General features: G+C 38.1%; 1 protein-coding gene and 1 non-coding gene across 2 annotated transcripts in view; one reads left to right on the top strand and one right to left on the bottom strand.

The window, feature by feature from the left end:
- Nucleotides 1–20,082, top strand: part of LOC124384658 (leucine-rich repeat flightless-interacting protein 1-like) — a 468,068-nt gene that overhangs the window by 326,287 nt on the left and 121,699 nt on the right. The window lies entirely within an intron of this gene.
- trnav-uac lies at nt 15,393–15,465 on the bottom strand. The gene has a single exon. It is a non-coding gene; the product is annotated as a tRNA-Val (tRNA).

Genomic DNA, 20,082 nt, shown 5'->3' on the forward strand with positions numbered 1-20,082 from the left:
TCTACTGTTTAAATAGAACTTTTAACAACCTCAGTTAGTTAAAAACATCAGAAATCACACTTTCACAATGCATTCAGTTTTGTTTGATTCATTAATTTCTACTCTGTAGATTCAGTTCAAGTCACTCGGTTCAAAAGAGTTCGGTTCAATAAATTCATTTAAAATAATAAGGTCCAGAAGAGTCGGTTCACTGGATTCGGTTCAATTGAGTCTGAATCGAAAGATTCATTTCTAGTTCAATAACAGAACAAATAGCATTCGTACAGTTCAGAGTCTGATTTGAGGTTTGATCAAGTTTACATTTTATTATAACAATATGCTTAATTGAGTTCTTGCATGTAGATGATACTTTTAATAAATTTAATACTAACTTCATGCAGTTTCTCACCATAAAGACTGGATTTTATAAAAACCTTTTGACAAAATAAATTGTTTAAATGTTATTAATTCTGTACTCGTTATTTCTACATTATTTATTACATTAATTTTAATCAACTTTATTTAACTTCTGTTTCATTTATTTATAATCACAAAAATTCAGCTTAAAAATTAAACATGAACCCCCTGTATGTAAAACAGTTAACAGCTTAAATTCAAAACAGTTTAATATTATCTAAAAAAAAATATCTTGCTTTGTAAAAGATCAACATCACATATAACTAGACAACAAAACACCATTAATAATACAGTGGAACCTCGGGTTACGGATTTAATTCGTTCGGTACTTTATTCAGTAACCTGAAAAGTTCGTATCCCGATACAAATTTCCCCATAATAATGAACAGAAACTTGGTAATTCGTTCTGGACAACCAAAATATTACTTAAATAAAAATAAAGCCAATATTCACTAATATTATTTACTTTTAACATGTTATATTAAAATCATACCACATAAAAACATACAAAAGAGGAAAAGATCTTTACCGGGTACTTTCCCTTTGAGAAGACTCGCTGCAGGAGACGACGTTCATAGAAGGGGAGGAGGAGAGTTATTGTTTGGAAGGAGAATCTTATTATATTATATTATTATATATTATTATATATTATATTATAGAATATTAAAGACAGTGTTATTAACACGATTAACACTCTGGACTTCAATACCCAGAGATAGTAGCCTTAAAGAAACAGCTCTCATTGTCCCTCTAATGCGAGCTGTTTCTTTAAGGCTACTATCTCTGGGTATTGAAGTCCAGAGGAAATGCATTATGGGTATTGTACTGGAAAAGAAATGTGCGGACTGGATGTTTTTCCTGTGTGCGATTCATATGAAGAAACCTGTTTGTGTTCTGCAGTGCGGCCTGTTAATCCAAGTTTATCCACCTGGGAGTTATATTATACTGTAACCCTGCTAATCTATCTTCATAAAAACAAGTAAAGTGGTTATGCATCGGCTAATGTTGTCCATCTCATCATTCCACAAGCATCAACTAACGAGTTGTTACGCTGCTGCTGGGAAAAGTTCAAGCGGATAAGTAACACGATGCTCTCGCTAGGGACACAGGACGCTAACTGATGTGACGAGCTGCGTGGATAGAGCAAAAACAACCAACTTGCCTGCGATTTTTTGGTGCGCGACGTTCGTATCCCGATATATTGTTCGTAACCAGGGGCAAAAATTTTGATGAACTGCGAATTGTAACCTGAATTATACGTATGCCGGGGCGTTCGTAACCCGAGGTTCCACTGTATATTTGTACAGAATTAGGTAAAAAGAATGTCCTGACAGGGCCACTAGAGGGCAGTGTGAGACTGACATCTGACAACCAACTGCAGCTATTATTATTATTATTATTATTATTATTATTATTATTATTATTATTATTATAGGTTTTTTATGGGGGTATGAATGTTCCTTGCTTTTATTAGCAAGATCAGTTCAGTTCTGTTTTATAAATAAGATAAGGGGCGCTTATTTTTTTAACAATTAACATCAAACCAATTATTAGGAATTTATTAATTTCATCTCTTTGGGCTTCATATATGTGTAAATCTGCATATAATAAAAATAAAAATTAATCATTATAAAACTATAAATATGTTTAAATGTAGACCTTTATGTACTAAAGCACCTCAGTGCAATAAAGTATTACATTCTAAAGTCATGAGATGCAATAAAATCCACCTACAGAACCTACAGAAACCCAAAGTTCCTGACAGTGTTCAGGGCTCAGACACACTCTCACAGTGTAGATTAAAAACGTATCTTTTTAGCAAAGCCTACACATAACACACATCATATCATAACCTTGTGCTCCAGAACATCTGATCACATGCACATTATCAACTTGTGCTGTTAATATCATGAACAGCAGCTACGCTAATTCTCTCCACTGCTTCTCTTTCTCTCCCATCCCGAGACACCCTGAGGTTTGGCCAGCTCCAGTCACCTCCCACCTCATGAAGATTATGGACCTTTGACGAAGTAGATGCCGAACTCACAAACATCCCGAACCATCTAGAGACGTACCAGTGCCAATTGGATCCCACTACATGTGTGGAGTTTTGACATTGGACCTCCTGGAGTGTTTAAAGGCTCTGGCATGGAGAAGCTGATGCTGGATCTGTGATGATCACAAATGTTGAGCTCAGTAGCTCCTAGTTTTATAACCATAATGACTGTATAAGGCTGTAGAAAGAACATGGGAGATGATGGGAGAAATGTCACGACGGACAATTTCTTTATTTTACTGTCACTGTCGCACAGACTGCTGCAGACGGAACAAGGAAATATTGGTACAGAGGCAGGATGCTGAAGCTGCTGCAGCTGCCAGGTGAAAGAGAGCTGCAACAGCAATCGCAGCAGGTTTACCTGTGCAACATGTCAGAAATTCACCTGTGCCAAAAGGAGGGACGATGGACACTGGGTCTGCAAACGCTATAAAGTTTGAAACACTTTAAAATAAAACAGACTTGTGTATCGATATATTGTGAATGTGTGTCTTTTGTATAAATATGGCAGGCATTTCTGAAGGTTTCCATGTCACACACAAAGGTTCAAAATCAACTGTGAATAATGCACAGTAAAGCTCAAAGTGTCTTCTTTTAAAGAAATTTAAATTGTGTATGTAGGACATTTTTATCAGGAACTGTTAACATTTAAATTTAGGTAGGACATTTTCAGCTGTGAGTCCAAACAGACCAAGATGGCGGCGCGTCTCTACAGATTACAGAATTTTCTTTACAGAAATTTCTCCACTAACTGCAAGTTGATTCACTCAGAACAGGCTTGCACACCTCTCATATAGCCGATAAACATTACTAGACATCGGTCACAACTACAGAGAGGGACTTTCAACTTCCTCGGGAAATCGCTCGAACAACGTCTACCGCTGATCCACCTCGGCCAGCAGCGAGACCCCAGCGCCGGCGCCGAGACCGTAAACGGAGGAAGCGAGGCACCATTATGTCTAGGCGAAGGCTAAATCCACATCAACAATCTCTCCCAAGCATATTCCTTGCTAATGTACGGTCTCTGGTGAACAAAATGGATGAACTGCTGCTCCGGATAACATCACACAAGCGGATTAAGGAATGTAATGTCATGATTTTTACGGATTTTCAGGGGTCGCAGTGTTTTCCGGGCGGACAGGACGGCAGGGGTGGAGGTCTGTGCATTTATGTTAACAAATCAAAAAAGCTTTTGCGAATTTCTGGCCAGAACTTGTCAGGGAGCTGCTGCAGGTTTTACTGAAATGATTAGTGGAACCATTTTGCTCATAGTGAACTATGTGCAAAGAACTTGTGAACTGGAACATTTGATTGGGTTGACGTGGAAGGCAGTGTATTCCCCACCCAGTGGAAACCCTTCACAAAAGTCCACCTGATGTGACTGCAATCAATCAAATCAAACTTCTAAGTCCACAAATCTTTATTCCTCTATTCCTGACTGAGAAATGCAATGAAGTACTGCTGCCTCTTTTACATCCCTGAATGCATTGTTGCTGATCATGTTGTAGAAATGGAGTAAGAAGTGACATCATATTACTAAATAGATTTGGGCAATGACTGCTGACAAAAACACAAATAATTAACTGATTTTATTTAAAATTAACAAATGAACATTTTATTAATATATTAAATGAAAAAAAAAATGATTTGATCATCTTTCAGAAGAAACAATGTTTTTTCCCAGCAAACTCTTAAATACGAGCATTAAGGGTTTTATGGTGACATCTCCTAAAATAAATTCAAAAGAAAATACATTTTAAAGATATTTAAATATAGTAATAAAACATTTTTCCTCAGTATGTGGACAGCAGAGTCACTGCACTACAACATACTTACATTTCTGTTGATTAGTTGTCAGTTATATCCAAAATTCTGTCAATGAAATCCTTTATGGTCTATATAAGAAAACACATACATTTTATAAGAAACTATACTGATAGCAAACATAAATAAATAAAATTTACTACTACTGAAACTGAAAGTTTTAATTTGTGTGTGTGAAGTTATACATACAGTGCATATACAGTGGAACCCACTTATCTGGACCTCGTGAACTCGCCAACCCTATTAAGTCGACGTTTTGAAGTGGAACTGCCAAATTCTCGCTTTGTCTTAGCATTTTTGATCGGATATGTCGCCGAACCCTAATATCTCGAGCACAAGGGGGTGGGGGGGCACTTAACGTCGGTTATGTCAGGAATCCCCCCTGCCACGCCCCCTTTGGTGGCGGCATTCCCCGAAGCACCCTGCTTCTTCTCCCGTGTATGCCCGCCCGCACGGAGTTTGTCGCAGTCATGCTGATCACACACACCTGACTCTCATTCACTTACTCATCCCATCTCCTATTTAAGCCCCTCACCTCCACACACTTGTGGTCCGTTATTGTTTGTGCATGATCGTATGTGTTGGTTCATGGCGGTCTGTGTAATCGCGTATTCGTATCCCGCTACATACCCTTCTTCTCGAACTGCGCATTCTCTCAACGGCCCCCCGGAATTCCCCCGATCCTGCTGTTTTCCATGTTCACGCTGTCTGCACCACGTTTATCCGTTGCTGCACAGCGCTGCGCTTTCCATTGCGTGGATCCGTGGATTCTCTACACGAACTGTCTCTGCTTTCACAGAACTTCGTGGACCGTGCTCACGGAGCGCACCACTGGATATTACTGCTTCGCTACAAGTATTGGTGGATTATCTCCTGAGTATTCTCTATAAACTTTGCGTTTACTTCGGCTTCCGCCTACTTCCGCATTACAGGTTATCTTGATCCACATGACCAATCAATCAAATCGCGGCAACGCTGTTGTGTAAAAAACCCCTTCAAAAACACGTGCATGCACATTCTCATTTATTAATGCGCATCATTTACATAAAGAAATTTCAAGCACGTTAATGTATTGCTGCCATATCGCCAGGTCATTGGTTATCTCGATGCTTTTTGGTGTCCACTAGGCCGGCGACATAACTGGGTTCCACTGTATATATATATTTTATTTAGTTATTTTTTTTTATTATATGATATGTAGACAATTAACAGTTTCATTCTGTTGTTCTCAACCTTTTTTTTTTCTTAATACGTTGTCCCTCGATCATTAGAATAGTGCTTACAGTTAGTTTTTATTTTTTATTTTTGGTGAAGCTACAAATAAATGTATTACCTCTGGTTCTACCTCCAGCAGCTCCATTGCAAAATGGATACAATTGTATTCCAGTATGTTGTATACAGGTCTTCTTCTCTTCGCAAGACACACTTTTTCGAAAAAGTTACCCGAATCCCATTCTCCTTCCTGTAGACCACAAACTGGTCGTCTTCACAAAACACCTCCAGATCTAATTTTCCCACTTCTCCATGACCAACAAGGGACTGGGTGGGACATTTGTGGGGTTTTGCTGGAAAAAAGATATGATATTTAATGTTATATAGTATTATAAATATTTGTTTGTTTTTCCATGTTTATTGTGATGCTACAGGAATGAAGAGGGCTAAGATAGACAGAAGCAGTTAAGTGTTAAATGGACACATAAACATGGAATTCAGTACAAAGGCAATAATCTCTACATTGTGATTTTATGATTAGACTTTAGGTGTTTGTTATTTTAAAAAGAAGCCTGAGATGCTGTAATGTATACACCCATATATTAAGTTAAATAAAATAAATTGTTGTGTCATTTATATTGAACTTTACATGAAGACTTAGAGATTTACGTGTAAAATGGATGATGTCCTTGACCACGCCACAGCAGCAAACACCAGCATGGTAATATCCGAGGCTTGATCCCCCACTGCTGCTCGCTCTTTTGACCAGGATCAGGTCTCCAAGCTTCAGATCTAACGGCAATTCTTGATCATGACGTTTGATTATTTTGAAACCTTTTGGTGCACAGCCGAGGCGATCAAAACTTGTCCTACAAAAGAATTGACCCACCACAAGGAATATTTTCAGCTAAAAGTGTAAAAGTGTGACTAAAGACAAACATTCATAATCTGTCTAATCATGTCTACTTATTTTTTTAAATGTACTTTATTTTAATACATATTTCCTTAAACAAATCCTGCTTTAGATACATAAACAACTACAGCAATAAAATGTTAATAAAAGCTATAATGTAGCATTCTGTACTATCTTCTTAACATCAATAAAACAAAGTACATTTTTATACTGAATTTGAATTGAGTCTGAATTACTAGTTACTGCCAGTCTATTTGTGTGAGTTTGTGGTTTCAGGGGCTGCTGTAACTATAAAGACAGGGTTTGGTGAGTTTCCACACAACACACAATCATTTACATGGCTGTAGTTTTTGCAGATTATAAACATTGTTGCAATTTTTGACCCTTATAAATAATATAATAATACAATTTAATTTAATTCATTTTAGTTTTTAAACTGATTTGTCTAAATTAAATCATGTATTTTTAATATATAAATATATGTGTAATAGAGTATTTAAGTAAGCTCCAGGGCAACATCGAGCGGGCTCGCATGAAGATCAAGCCGAGCAAGTCCAGAAGCATTTCCATCATCAAGGGAAAGCTGTCAGACCACCGGTTCCACATCGGCAAGGAACCCATCCCAACTGTCTTAGAGAAGCCAGTGAGGAGTCTAGGTCGGTGGTATAATGCCTCCCTTAAAGACAAAGAGCAAGTAGAGCAGCTTAGGAAGGAGGTAGCCAGTGGCCTGGAGAACATCGACAGAACCCTGCTTCCTTGCAAGCTAAAGCTCTGGTGCATGCAGTATGGACTACTTCCACGTCTCCTATGGCCACTAACCCTCTACGAAGTCCCACTCTCAAAGGTGGAAAAGCTGGAGAGACTGGTCAGCTCATACGTAAGGAAGTGGCTTGGCCTTCCCAGGTGCCTCAGCAGTATTGGACTTTATGGCAAAGGGATACTACACCTGCCCATTTCCAGTCTGGTAGAGGAGTACAAGTGTGCCAAAGTCAGACTGGAGATGATACTACTGGATTCGAGTGATCCATTTGTAGCCCAAGCGGCCCCCATCTTGGCCACCGGAAGGAAGTGGACCCCGATGGCTAGCTAGCGTGTCCACTGTCTTCCAGCCTCTGAACAGCGTTACAAATTATGAGTATGCATTATAAGTCTGCATCTCTGGAGAGTACGTTGTATTTTATTTACCTTTTTAATGTTTTTGTCATGTTATTAGACAAATATTGTTTCTAAACTGCTCCAGATGATGTAGGTGGCGCAGATGCAGTTGGAGTGTAAAGGTTTGGAGCTTGCTTTAGTATAAATTGTTATTCACCCTCCATATGTGAAATGTATCTCTCTCTGTAATGCAATGCGTTGTTATATTGTGTTTTTGTATAGTATTGATGGTCTCTATAATTGCGACATGATAGTGGTGGTATTAAAAGGTGTATTAAATCAGGTAAGTCCACAATAAAAGCCCCAGGTACCAAATGCACGGCCGGTCACTGGAGTAGTGTTAACACAACAAAGAACACAGACACTCACCATTGCTGTCTTCCAACACGTTTACTGTAGAATCTATGAGGAAATATTAATTATGTTGTAAATTACATTAGAAGTATGTTTTAAATACCAACCTACAGTAACATCTCATTACAAACAATATGAACACAATGATGAATTTAAAGTACACTTAAGTAAAAACAGTATAATTTATCTTAAAATGTAGGTTTCTGCAAAAACTGAAATGTAGGTTTCTGAAACCTGAAAAGGAAAACAGGAAGTAAATGCACTGAAGTTTTCATGTAGGAGCAACACATCAAAATGTAACTGCTGGCAAAACCCACAACCTCTCCTTATGCTGCTACTACCAAGAACAACAGAGGTAGTAAAATGACCATTAACTATTTTTTTTGTTACTAAGGGTCACAGACATGAAATTGGCGAATACAAGTCCGATCCAGTAAATAATTCACAAAGAATCTCTCCCAAGGACAAGTGAGCATTTAACTGGGTTGACAATGAAGGACTGGGTTTGAACTAGGCAGGCGCTTTCCTTCTCTCTAAGGCCGATCTCTTCATTCTGCCATGACTGAAAAATGCTACAAACCAGTAGCCACATAACTCACAGCTTATCGAAATCAGATTCAGATTAAATTCACACTTGTATTCTTAAGAAACCAGGATGTAAATATTTACCTTAAAAAGCTGTAGTATTATTACAATATTATCATTACATGCTGTTTTAAAAATTCTTCTTCAGAAAAAAGTAATTTATGCTTAGTGTTTTATTGCATAATTTTACTTTTGTGACATTCTTAATGTCTTTATATTGATTGAAATTCACAGTCTTTTTTGTAATAAACATGTGTTGAGGAAACCGATTCCACAAACAAGTCTCCAAAGTTTAAACTAGAGGACTACACCCATGTTAAGAATTATAGTATTTAGCAGGTTAGTGTTACCAAATATAGCACTGTTAGGATATTAATAATATATTAATATTAATGCAGTAATATTATCAGGGGTCACCAACATGGCACCAGGTAGTCCACAAGGACCACATGAGTCACCCGCAGGCCTTTTCTAAAAAGAGCTGTTTCCTACCTTGTTAAATCATTGTTGATAATTATTGTGAGAAATTATTAAGATGATCAGTGTCTTTACATAGATGAATAAAATTGATTATTAATAACATATAACTAAAGGTTAATTGAGCAAATTTATTATTTCAGAAGTGTGTATTAAACTGGTAGCCCTTCACATTAATTGGTCCCCAAGAAGTAGCTCTGAGTTTAAAAAGCTTAGTGACCCCTGTTCTAAATCCTTTAACATTAGTAAACTTTCAATGTAACTGTAATCGACTAACTTGAAAATGTTTTGTTAGGTTACTAAGAAAGAGTTTCTTAACTTTTAACTGATTACTAAACTTAAATGTATGTTGCAAAAATGATTTCCAAACCTTTTTTTTTTTTCTTACATAAATCAAACTTACAATGACTTTACAATGCACCCGCATAGAAAAATGCATTCACACAGTAAACTAATCTTATTTAGGAAAAAAAACTATCTGGTCTGTCCGCTTCATCTCTTCACACCAGACAGTATCAGGTGTGACCACCATTTGCCTCACGCATTTTATCCTGTACAGTAAAAACCTCTCCAAAGTGACGGACACCATCGAATGTGAGCATTTGCCCACTCAAGTCGAACTGCAGTCAGGTTGAGACCCCGATGAGGATGACGAGCATGCAGATGAGCTTCCCTTTCTGACAGTTTGAGCAGAAATTCTTTGGTTATGCAAACCGATAGTTGCAGCATCTGTCCGGGTGTCTGGTCTCAGACAATGTTGGAGGTGAAGATGCAGGATGTGGAGGTCCTGGGCTGGTGTGGTTACACGTGCTCTGCGGTTGTGAGGCCGGTTGGATGTACTGCCAAATTCTCTGAGACGGCTTATGGTAGAGAAATTAACATTTAATTCACAGGCAACAGCTTTGGACATTCCTGCAGTCAGCATGCCAATTGCACGCTCCCTCAAAACTTGCGACATCTGTGGCATTGAGCTGTGTGATAAAACTGCACATTTTAGAGTGGCCTCTCTCTCTCTCTCTCTCTCTCTCTCTCTCTTTGTCCAGGGGCCAAACTCAATATTTATTGAAAAATTGACTACAATTGTGCATGTTTTCCGTCTCTCCAGATGTGTAATGTTGAACCTTTTCATATGGAAACAAACTTTAGTTTTGTATAAACATTAAATCTGGAACAACCAACGTTTAATATTATAAACATGTGAGAAATTAAATTTGAAATAAAACACACATCAGTGGTATTTATTTTTTATTTTCTCTCTCTCTCTCTCTCTCTCTCTCTCTCTCTTTGTAGCCTTTGAAGTTCATTTTAATGTAAATCTTTTTACAGGGCAACAACAAAACCAAAAATAATAATAATTTCCTTCAATTAAAAAAGGCAATCTTTCATCTATTAACAGTCCATGCCTTGGAGTAGAAAAAGTGCATAAAGACAACATTTATTCAAGCTCAGCTTTTACACTCTGATTGACTCTGATTAGTTGAAGACAGATTCCTGCATCTCTTCTTAGATGCTAGTGCATCATGTCTGGGTTTAGGCTCTGATCTGAGGAAATCCTCAGGATTGAGTGAAGATGTTCATCAGTGAGACTCCTGAGTGGTGTTTTGTTCATCTTCATTAAAGAGAACAGTTACACACACAGATATGTGCTGCTGAACATAGAGAGATTTGAGCAGCTTGTGTACGGAGTTGCTGTGCAGCGCACACAGAGTCGTACTTTGACTTGAGCGTGTCTCTACACTGGAGTTCAATCAGCTCCATTTGGAGGTTGGTTGGTGCGCTTTCCAAGTCAATCACAAACGGATTACTGAACAGTTCAAATCTGCATTTCTGGGCTTTAAAGTCTGCAAATCGCCGGGTAAATTCAGCGCTGAGTACGCAGAGTTTTTCAGTGGTCTCGTCTGAAGCGCCAACGCACTAACAAAGCATTCTGGGATTTGTAGTATTAGCGGAGCATTCTGGGATTTGTAGTATTAGCGAGCATTCTGGGATTTGTAGTATTAGCGTTGTATGCGCTATATTCTGGCGGGACAGCTCTAATACACATTTGATATGATCTCACGGGCCAAATATAATTGCACTGAGCCTGAGTTTGACACCCTGATCTATGTCATGATATAGTGCATATCAGATCCTTTTGAGGACACATGAAATAAGCACGTTAGTTGAACACATATAATTGAATTCTTGACTGAGATTACAGGAGAAAAGTGCATGTGACTGAGAGAGAAATTTAATGTGAATACATATTTTTTCCAGAAGCTACAGTTACTTATGGTACACCGAACACACCAAGTTGGATCCAGCAACTATAAAAATGCTGACTAAAAAACAAGAGGCACGGTAATGCTACCAGGCGCGGGAATGATACTTGCATCCATGTCCAAGCAATTATGAGAAAGATACTGATCAAATCCCATTTGGCTTCCCATAAACACACAATTTAGCCTTAAATAAAAAAAAATTGTGACTGGAAATATGACAATTTCATATATAATATGACTAAATATTAGGCCGAATATTATTCTGTCTCTTTCTCACACACTACACTGTCACCCAACCTGAAATGCCTCACATCCACAATTGGTTGTGTGCATCTGTGACAAAGTGACCTGTTGCTGTTGGTAATCGCAGCACAAACACTCACATACAAACACCACAACTTTAAAAAACTTTCATCCTCTGTAACCCCCTACTGAGGGGATGTGGGTGCACATACACATTACAGTCTTTCACACATGCAAACATCCCCTCCACTTTCATCCTCTGACTATATTTCCTGCTGTGCCTAACAAGTAAACATATAGCTAGGTTTTGGTTTCTTTTTGTCTGGTCTTAGGTTTTAAAAACTTACCTGTGTTCGGGTGTTTGCAGGTGTAGTGCTCAATGTCGACCCCCTTGGCTGAAGTCCACTACACCCCTTCGCGTGCACGCGGACAGTACCGTCGAGTTTCCTGTAGATGGCACTAAAACACGGAAAGTTCGGTCAAATGCTCCCTGATCCTCACACCAAACGTTCAATTTGACAAAAATGTATACAGTTATCTGGAGATGGCGGTATAAACTCAGTAATCATTTGCTTTTTAAACCCTCTTGCCTTGATTCCATCCCCTTGAAAGAGTCACTAAATGTTCTGCACTAAAGTGCTTATAGTGCAGGTAGTGTGCGGCGATCTACTGCAGTGTGAGCACTTCAAGTTCATTACTGAACTCTGCCCCTCGCTGATACACTACCACATTTCCCACCACACCTCACACTTCGTTATATCGCTAATGGACTGTCTACACAAAAACTCATGCTCACTTGCTCACTTTTCACCTCACACTTTGTTATTGCACTAATAGACTGTTTACACAAAACTATGCTCATTTGCACACTGCTCTCTCTTTATTGCTGCTCACCATTAACTTATTACCATTGTATATATACCCGTTTTCTGTTTATAATAATATCAATATATTATGTTCACCATTCACATCCTTCTGTAAATCTTACAGTATATAGTAATAGTATAGTAATAGGCATCTGTAAATCATGTTCACAGTACATATATACTCACCTGTATATTATTGTTCATCTGTAAATCATGTTCATAGTACATATATACTCACCTGTATATTATTGTTCATCTGTAAATCATGTTCATAGTACATATATACTCATCTGTATATTATTGTTCATCTGTAAATCATGTTCATAGTACATATATACTCATCTGTACATTACTGTTCATAGTACATATTTATCCATCTGTATATAATATTCATAATACATATATGTAAACTGTTTATAGTCCTATATTACCATTCTATTTAACTATGTAAATCATGTAAAAACTGTATATCCTGCACTTGCTGTTATTGCACTCTGGTTAGACCCAGACTGCATTTCATTGCCTTGTACTTGTACATGTGTAATGACAATAAAGTTGAATCTAATGTAATCTAATCTAAAATGGGTACACTTCCTGATACACTTCCTCTGATACACTTCCTCTGATACACTTCCTCTGATACACTTCCCTTACGATAAAAAAGTATATTTTAAAATATATTTAGAAGATTATTTCAAAATATACAAGAAATCGCGAACAAATCTATTTGCTTAATACATATATATATATATATATATATATATATATATATATATATATATATATATATATATATATATATACATTCTTCAATACGTCCTACCTCTGATTGATGTCCCACCTCTGCTCCATACTCTTACCACATATAACAATCATCCGCAAACATCATAGTCCACGGAGACTCCTGCGTGACCTCCTCGGTCCACTTGTCCATCACCAATGCAAATAGAAAAGGGCTCAGAGATGATCCTTCAAGCAGTCCCACCTCCACCTTAAACCAGTCTGTGGCTCCTACTGCACACTTCACTGCTGTCACACTTTCCTCATATATGTCCTGCACCAGCCTCACATACTTCTCTGACACACCTGACTTCCTCATACAATACCACAACTCCTCTCTCCACCCTGTTGTACGCTTTCTCTAAATCCACACACGATGCAACTCTTTCTGACCTTCTCTATACTTCTCCATCAATATTCTCAAAGCAAATAATGCGTCTGTAAAGCTCTTCCTCTGCATGAAACCATACTGCTGCTCACAGATGGTCACCTCTTCTCTCAGCCTGGCTTCCACTACTCTTTCCCATAACTTCATGGTGTGACTGATCAACATAATTCCCCTGTAGTTACTGCAGGTCTGCACATCTCCTTATTCCTAAAAAACGGTACCAGCACACTCCTTCTCCATTCCTCAGGCATCCTCTTAACTTCTAAAATCTTATTAATCTAGTTAAAAAGTCCACTGCCATCTCTCCTAAACATCTCTATGCTTCCACTGTAACCTCAGTCACCAGATATTTACATTGTAAATCATGACTGTACTGCAATGCACAGTCATAGTACATATATATTCATATTACATATATATTATTTGTATATTATGTTCTTAGTACATATATATTAATCTGTATACTACATTTATAGTACATATACATCTTTAAATTACTGTTTATAGTCTATTTATGTTTATAGTCTACAGCACTTGCTGTTATTGCACTCTGGTTAGACCCAGACTGCATTTCGTTGCCTTGTACTTGTACATGTGTAATGACAATAAAGTTGAATCTAATCTAATCTAATCTAATCTAATCATCAAGAACCATGAGACGGCTTTCAGACAAGTAATGCAGTGGATAATGGACTTGTGCAGACTCAACAACTCTGGTGTTCACACCTGTGGAGAACCTCACCTGATCTCTCAAATCCTCCAGTATTGTGAATAACCAAACACACACTTTATACACACTTTTATCGTCACAACCAGACTATTTCTTCCTTAGAATTTTCCCAAAGCTGAAGAGTTGCAATCTGGAAACATATTACCTGAATCGTCATTAAGGCTTATTTATGCTGTGCAGGTGCTTGTGTGGATTTATAGGGTAGTGGTCATCACATCTGGTTTACACACAGAAGGTCCTGGGTTCAACTCCCAATGCAGCTAGCAAATCGGAATGAGGTTTATGTATATGTCACAAATTGTTACTCGATCCTGAAATAAATTAACAAATTTGCACGTTACTGCATTGTGCTTGTAACAGCAATGGAGAAAAGCATTCCAAAATTAGAAGAAAAGGCCAAGGGCACGACTCCACTGGGCCTCGAAATCAGAACCTTCTGCGTTTAAAGCAGATGTGATGACTGCCACACTATGGAACCTGTTGCTGACAAGGCTGATGCGCATAAATAGAATTTTTTTTTTTTTCTTAAAAAAATAAAAATAATAGTAAATATAAAGTAATAATATCCTGCTAGCAGGAAATTAGTATCAGAGGCTCAAGAGCATGGCTCCACTGGGGGCCGAATACAAGACCTTCTGCATGCAAAGTAGACATGATGACCACTACACTTAGGAACCAGTTACTTGGAAGGTTGATGTTCAATGTGCATAAATAGGAACTCTCTCAAAATCTCAGTGAAACAATGTGAATTAAACTTAGAAAACTCACTCAAATGTCCCCATGTTTTGCCCAATAATAGTTTTGGCCATTTTAATGAGTTTCTTTTTCTAACTTTGCTCTGTGTTTCACTACAGGAATCGCTCTGGGAGAGACCAACTATGGAAGCTCCTATGACACCACATCTGTCTTAACAGGTCGACCCGTCTGTCCCCCTCTTACAATGTCATTCACACTTTCTTCCCATGAACAACCACATCAAGCTCTCTCAGCATATCCAGATTTAAATGAGTACAGGGAGGTCGCATCTCACCCATGTCCTTCTTCATATGGAGGAACCATCTCGGGCAGGGACCTTCACCTGATGGTCATCGTGCGCATGGGCCCTGTAACCGCAATGGACAAAAAGCATTTAGAATCCGAGACTCAAGGGCATGGCTCCACTGGGCCTCGAACCCAGGACCTTCTGCGTGTAAAGCAGACGTGATGACCACTACACTATGGAACCTGCTGCTGAGAAGGTTGATGTCCAATGTGCATAAATAGAAACATGTCTCTCAAACTCTAACTGGAAAAATATAAATTAAACTTAGAAAACTCATTGACTAAGTTGTCACAATCATCTCCACTGTTTTGAGCGTGTTAAGCTCCAGGTTTTTATGACTGCACCATGTCTCTCAGGTCTTTCTTCACTGAAGCAGGGTCGTTGGCTGAAAACTGATTTTCCAGCTTTTTAGAGTAGCTCCTCTTAGACACTCTATGAGGATCAATGATGAGGATTAATCTTCCTCATATTAATAATTTAATCATGTACTACAGAATTTGAAAATAACTTAACCGAGAACAGAAATCTGAGGGTACATTGGGAAGAAGTTTCCCAAAACTGGATTGTTGCAATCTGAAAACATGTTACCTGAATCATTATTTCTGCTTATTTATGCTGTGCAGGTGATTGTGTGGATCCATAGGGTAGTGGTCATCACATCTGCTTTACATGCTGAACGTTCTGGCTTCAACTCCCAGTGGGACCATGCAGGTTGTAAACATGAATAAAGTTTATATATTACAAATTGTTACTCAATCCTGGAAATAAATGAACAGTTTTGCATGTTTCTGCATTGTGCTTTTAACAGAAATGGAGAAAAAACATTCCAAAATTAGAAGCCAAGGGCTTGGCTCTACTGGGGATCAAACCCAGGACCTTCTGCATGTAAAGCAGATGTGATGACCACTACACCATGGAACCTGCTGCTGACAAGCCTGATATCCAATGTGTATTAATAGAAATATTTTCGAGATTTTTCTTAAACAAAAATAAAAATACAAGTAAATCCTGCTAGTAGGAAATTAAAATCAGAGGCTCAAGAGCATATCTCCACTGTGGGTCAAACCCAAGACCTTCTGCATGTAAAACAGACATGATGACCATTACACTCCAGTATTAACAATCAATGGCTGTTTCTTCCAATGTTATAAATCACTATATACTGCTCCTTTATCTGCTGACACTTCAACATTAGAGGCCTTTTTCAAAATGTATGTATTCCTACAATAAGTGTGGTACAGCATTACAATTGGATGAGTTTATATCTGATACAGAAATAGCCTTAGCAAGTCTGCCTTCTGGTAAATCACCTGGACCAGGATACGAAAATCTTAGCAAAAACTCTGACCTGCCGTCTGGAGAAAGTTCTGCCTTGTGTTATTTCACCTGAACAAACAGTCTTCATCAAGAACAGATACTCTTCTTGTAATATTGGGCGCATGTTGAATGTTATATATAACCCATCTCTATCTGACACTTCTTTAGAGGTGGAGGAGCAGAAGGTGGAGAAGCAGAAGTTGAGGAGCAGAAGGTGGAGGATCAAAAAGAACAGACTGAAGTCCTTTGGACTTTTGGAGACTTTAGAGAATGTGAGAAAATGTATAACTGTGTGTAGATAATCAGGTAAAATATTATTTAGGAGTCTGACTTTGTTGAAGGTGTTTATGTCTCACCATAAATCTGATTATCACGAATCACACAGCACAACTTACTCAAAAGTCTAATGCTGAATGTTTCCTGTTTTTTTTATCCTAAAGAAATGTAAATGAAGTGATGAACACACTGGATGTTGTTGTTCTGTAGACAGTCACACTGCTGCTGAGAAATCTGGACTGTACTGTGGATGAAGGACGTGTATGAAGCGTTCCTGAGATTTGGGACTGTCCTCACTGCACACGTCATTTATAACTACTGATCCTTACATTTTCCTTCGTTCTCAGTAACTTGGGGTTTCCTCCCTGTACTCAGCTGGAGTATTTTCTGAACGTGGAGAGCTCTGATATTGTGAACCTCTAACATGTTTGATGTGCACTCTTTGCTTTGTGTTTCTGCTCGCTGTCCCATACAGGTCATGATGGAGAACGGACGCTCAAAAGGCTTCGGGTATGTGACGTTTTCATGTCCTGATGAGGCTCGAGTAGACATCGTGGAGATGAACGGCAGGGTGCTGGGCAGCAGGACTGTGTACTTAAGTCCCTCTCAGACCACCCAGGGACGAAGTCACGGCATGAAGGTAGAAACCATCTCGCCTTCAAAACCCTGCCCAGACCCAAGACCCAACGCCAACAAGAACATCCATCCACAGAGTGAGTCAAAGCCGTCCGATTAGTTTTGTTTTAACTATTCTGATTCTATTTCCAGTGTGTTTTATAGAGACTTTCATGATCTGGAGCAGGTTTTGGTCACAGCTGTGTTTGGTCACATGTAATAATTGGTTTAATACTGAGTGATTGATCAGTGTGTATTATTAAAGTCAGCAATGCAAACACACACATGCACTCAAACATTGGATGCTGAATTTGTTCTGTTTTCTGTAGGAATTAGGATTAGATCCTCTATTATACCAGAACCAGTGTACACTTGCAGCAAGTTTCTGCTCTCAGAAAAATGACCTTTAAATAAAAGTGCTTCATTGTTCATTCACCAGTGAGACCAGAACGTTGATGATAAAAGAACACAGCTGTTCTGTTTATATTATAGGATACAGACAGTGCTTGTTATTTCTCATGGTTTTCTACATGAGAGTGATGTAATGCTCATGTTTTTGCTTTCTGTATCTCCTCACTCACTTCTACAGGTGGTACTGCACAATGGACGGTCCAAAGGCTTTGGATTTGTCTGATATTCCTCTCTGGATGAAGACACTAATGCCATCAGAGAGTTGAATGGAAAGCTGGTGAGCAGGAGGTCACTGTGTATCACTATGGCTGAGCAGTGGACAGAGAGCAGCCGCCACACCAAGCCGTACCTCCATCCATCCAGGAACATGCAGTGGTTCCATCTACAGCGTAAGTCATACTGTCCTCATAATGTCCTACAAAACTTTACTAAACACACACTGTGTACCGTCAAACACACACATTATGTAAAGTAACACATCTCTGTTTTTCACTTTCAGGTCATCGTGCTGTCGTTCTGCTCCACTGAATTCATCATTTTATTTATTTTGCTTTTATTTATTATTTCTTTCTTTTTACAGAAATAGTTTTATTACTGTAAATAAATATGTAAATAACTAACAGTAATGAAGGTGTTTCATTATTGATCATTCATAAAATTCCCTCTTAATACATGAGAACTTTCATTAGAACTGAAAGAGACGGCGCTGTGAAAAGAGAACAGTAATAACAGAGTTGTGTTCGTGAAAACCCTGAAACAGATCATGTAAATACACTACTCTGACGCTGACACCATTTATTTAATGGATGAATAAAATTGATCTGAAATAAATTCAAATATTTAAGCTGTAATACTGCACTGTATTTAACTTATTATTATTATTATTATTATTATTATTATTATTATTATTATATTGTTATAATTTTAAATGTATTGATAGATTTTATTTTGAAACTTTATATTTTATGTTTTATTTCAGTTAATACATTTTTTATTGTATTTAATTTGTGTCGGTTTATGTTCTAATCTCTAATATACACTAAAAGCCTTTATATTTATAAATGTGTATTTAAATCACAGATATAAAAATTAATAATATGTAAAAAGATCTAATATCTACCAAAAAAATCACTCAGTGTTGATTTAAGATGTTTGGACATTTAATCCAGCTCATAAATCCTATAAAACATGCAGCATTAAACATGAACTTCCAGCAGATGAACATCTCATAATACTGTCTGGAAGTGAGAAATGTACAGGTTGTTTTACTCCATACACATGAACTTACTTTGATCAGAAACACAATCATACTCCAAATCAATTAATCAATAAAGTCAATAAAAGAATCCCAAACTGCTGTGTGTCTTGTCCTCGCTATTAATGACGTCATTAGAGCTCCACTACTTCTAATGACCTGCTGTGACAGTGAGCTCTAATACACATCACACTGCCACCTACTGGTCATTTATGATTCTGCAACATTCATAGAGTCACTCCGGTCAACTTCCGTTTCTCAACTCGGATTCACTCGCTTTATACACAGTTTACAGCCGTTTTTATCTTATTTATGACTGTAATATCACTCTTCTCTCAGGAACAACAGAAAAGCTGTGAAGACATGCTATTTTATCCGCTCTTGACCTCTGTAATGTGCGCATGCGCATAGTGTCAGGTAAAAAGAGACCGGGTTACGTCACAGACGGAGGGCGGGGCATCTGCCTGTGACGTCACAGTAAGGCAACGTCTATAATTGGGAATGCGTCTCTGTTTCTCTCATTTCCAATGTTTTTGCTTGTGAGTAAAGACACATAAACATGGAGCTCTTCAGAAGGTTGAGAGAGTTTTTTCAAAGCAGAAGAACGAAGAAAACTAAGCAGATTGCTGAAATGAAGGAGAAGCTGGAACACATGGAGAAAGTAGAGAAAGACTTGGATGCATTTTCTCTTCTAATGATAGAGAAGATAACAGAAGAGAAAGAAGAGAAAGCCATTCTGCTACAGACGGTGCAAAAGCTGGAGGCTACTTTGGCTTCTGAGCGAAAGCAGCAGGGACAGGACATAACTGAGAGAAGCCAAAGCTGGGCGAGAGAACAAAAACAACTGGAGGAACGTGTTGCTCAGCTTGAGTTTATTTTGGAGCAGACCACCATGAAGCTACAGTCTTCCTTGAAAATCAATGAGG

The sequence above is a fragment of the Silurus meridionalis genome, chromosome 4 (assembly GCF_014805685.1).
Source record: "Silurus meridionalis isolate SWU-2019-XX chromosome 4, ASM1480568v1, whole genome shotgun sequence".
In the NCBI taxonomy this organism is placed as follows: Eukaryota; Metazoa; Chordata; class Actinopteri; order Siluriformes; family Siluridae; genus Silurus; species Silurus meridionalis.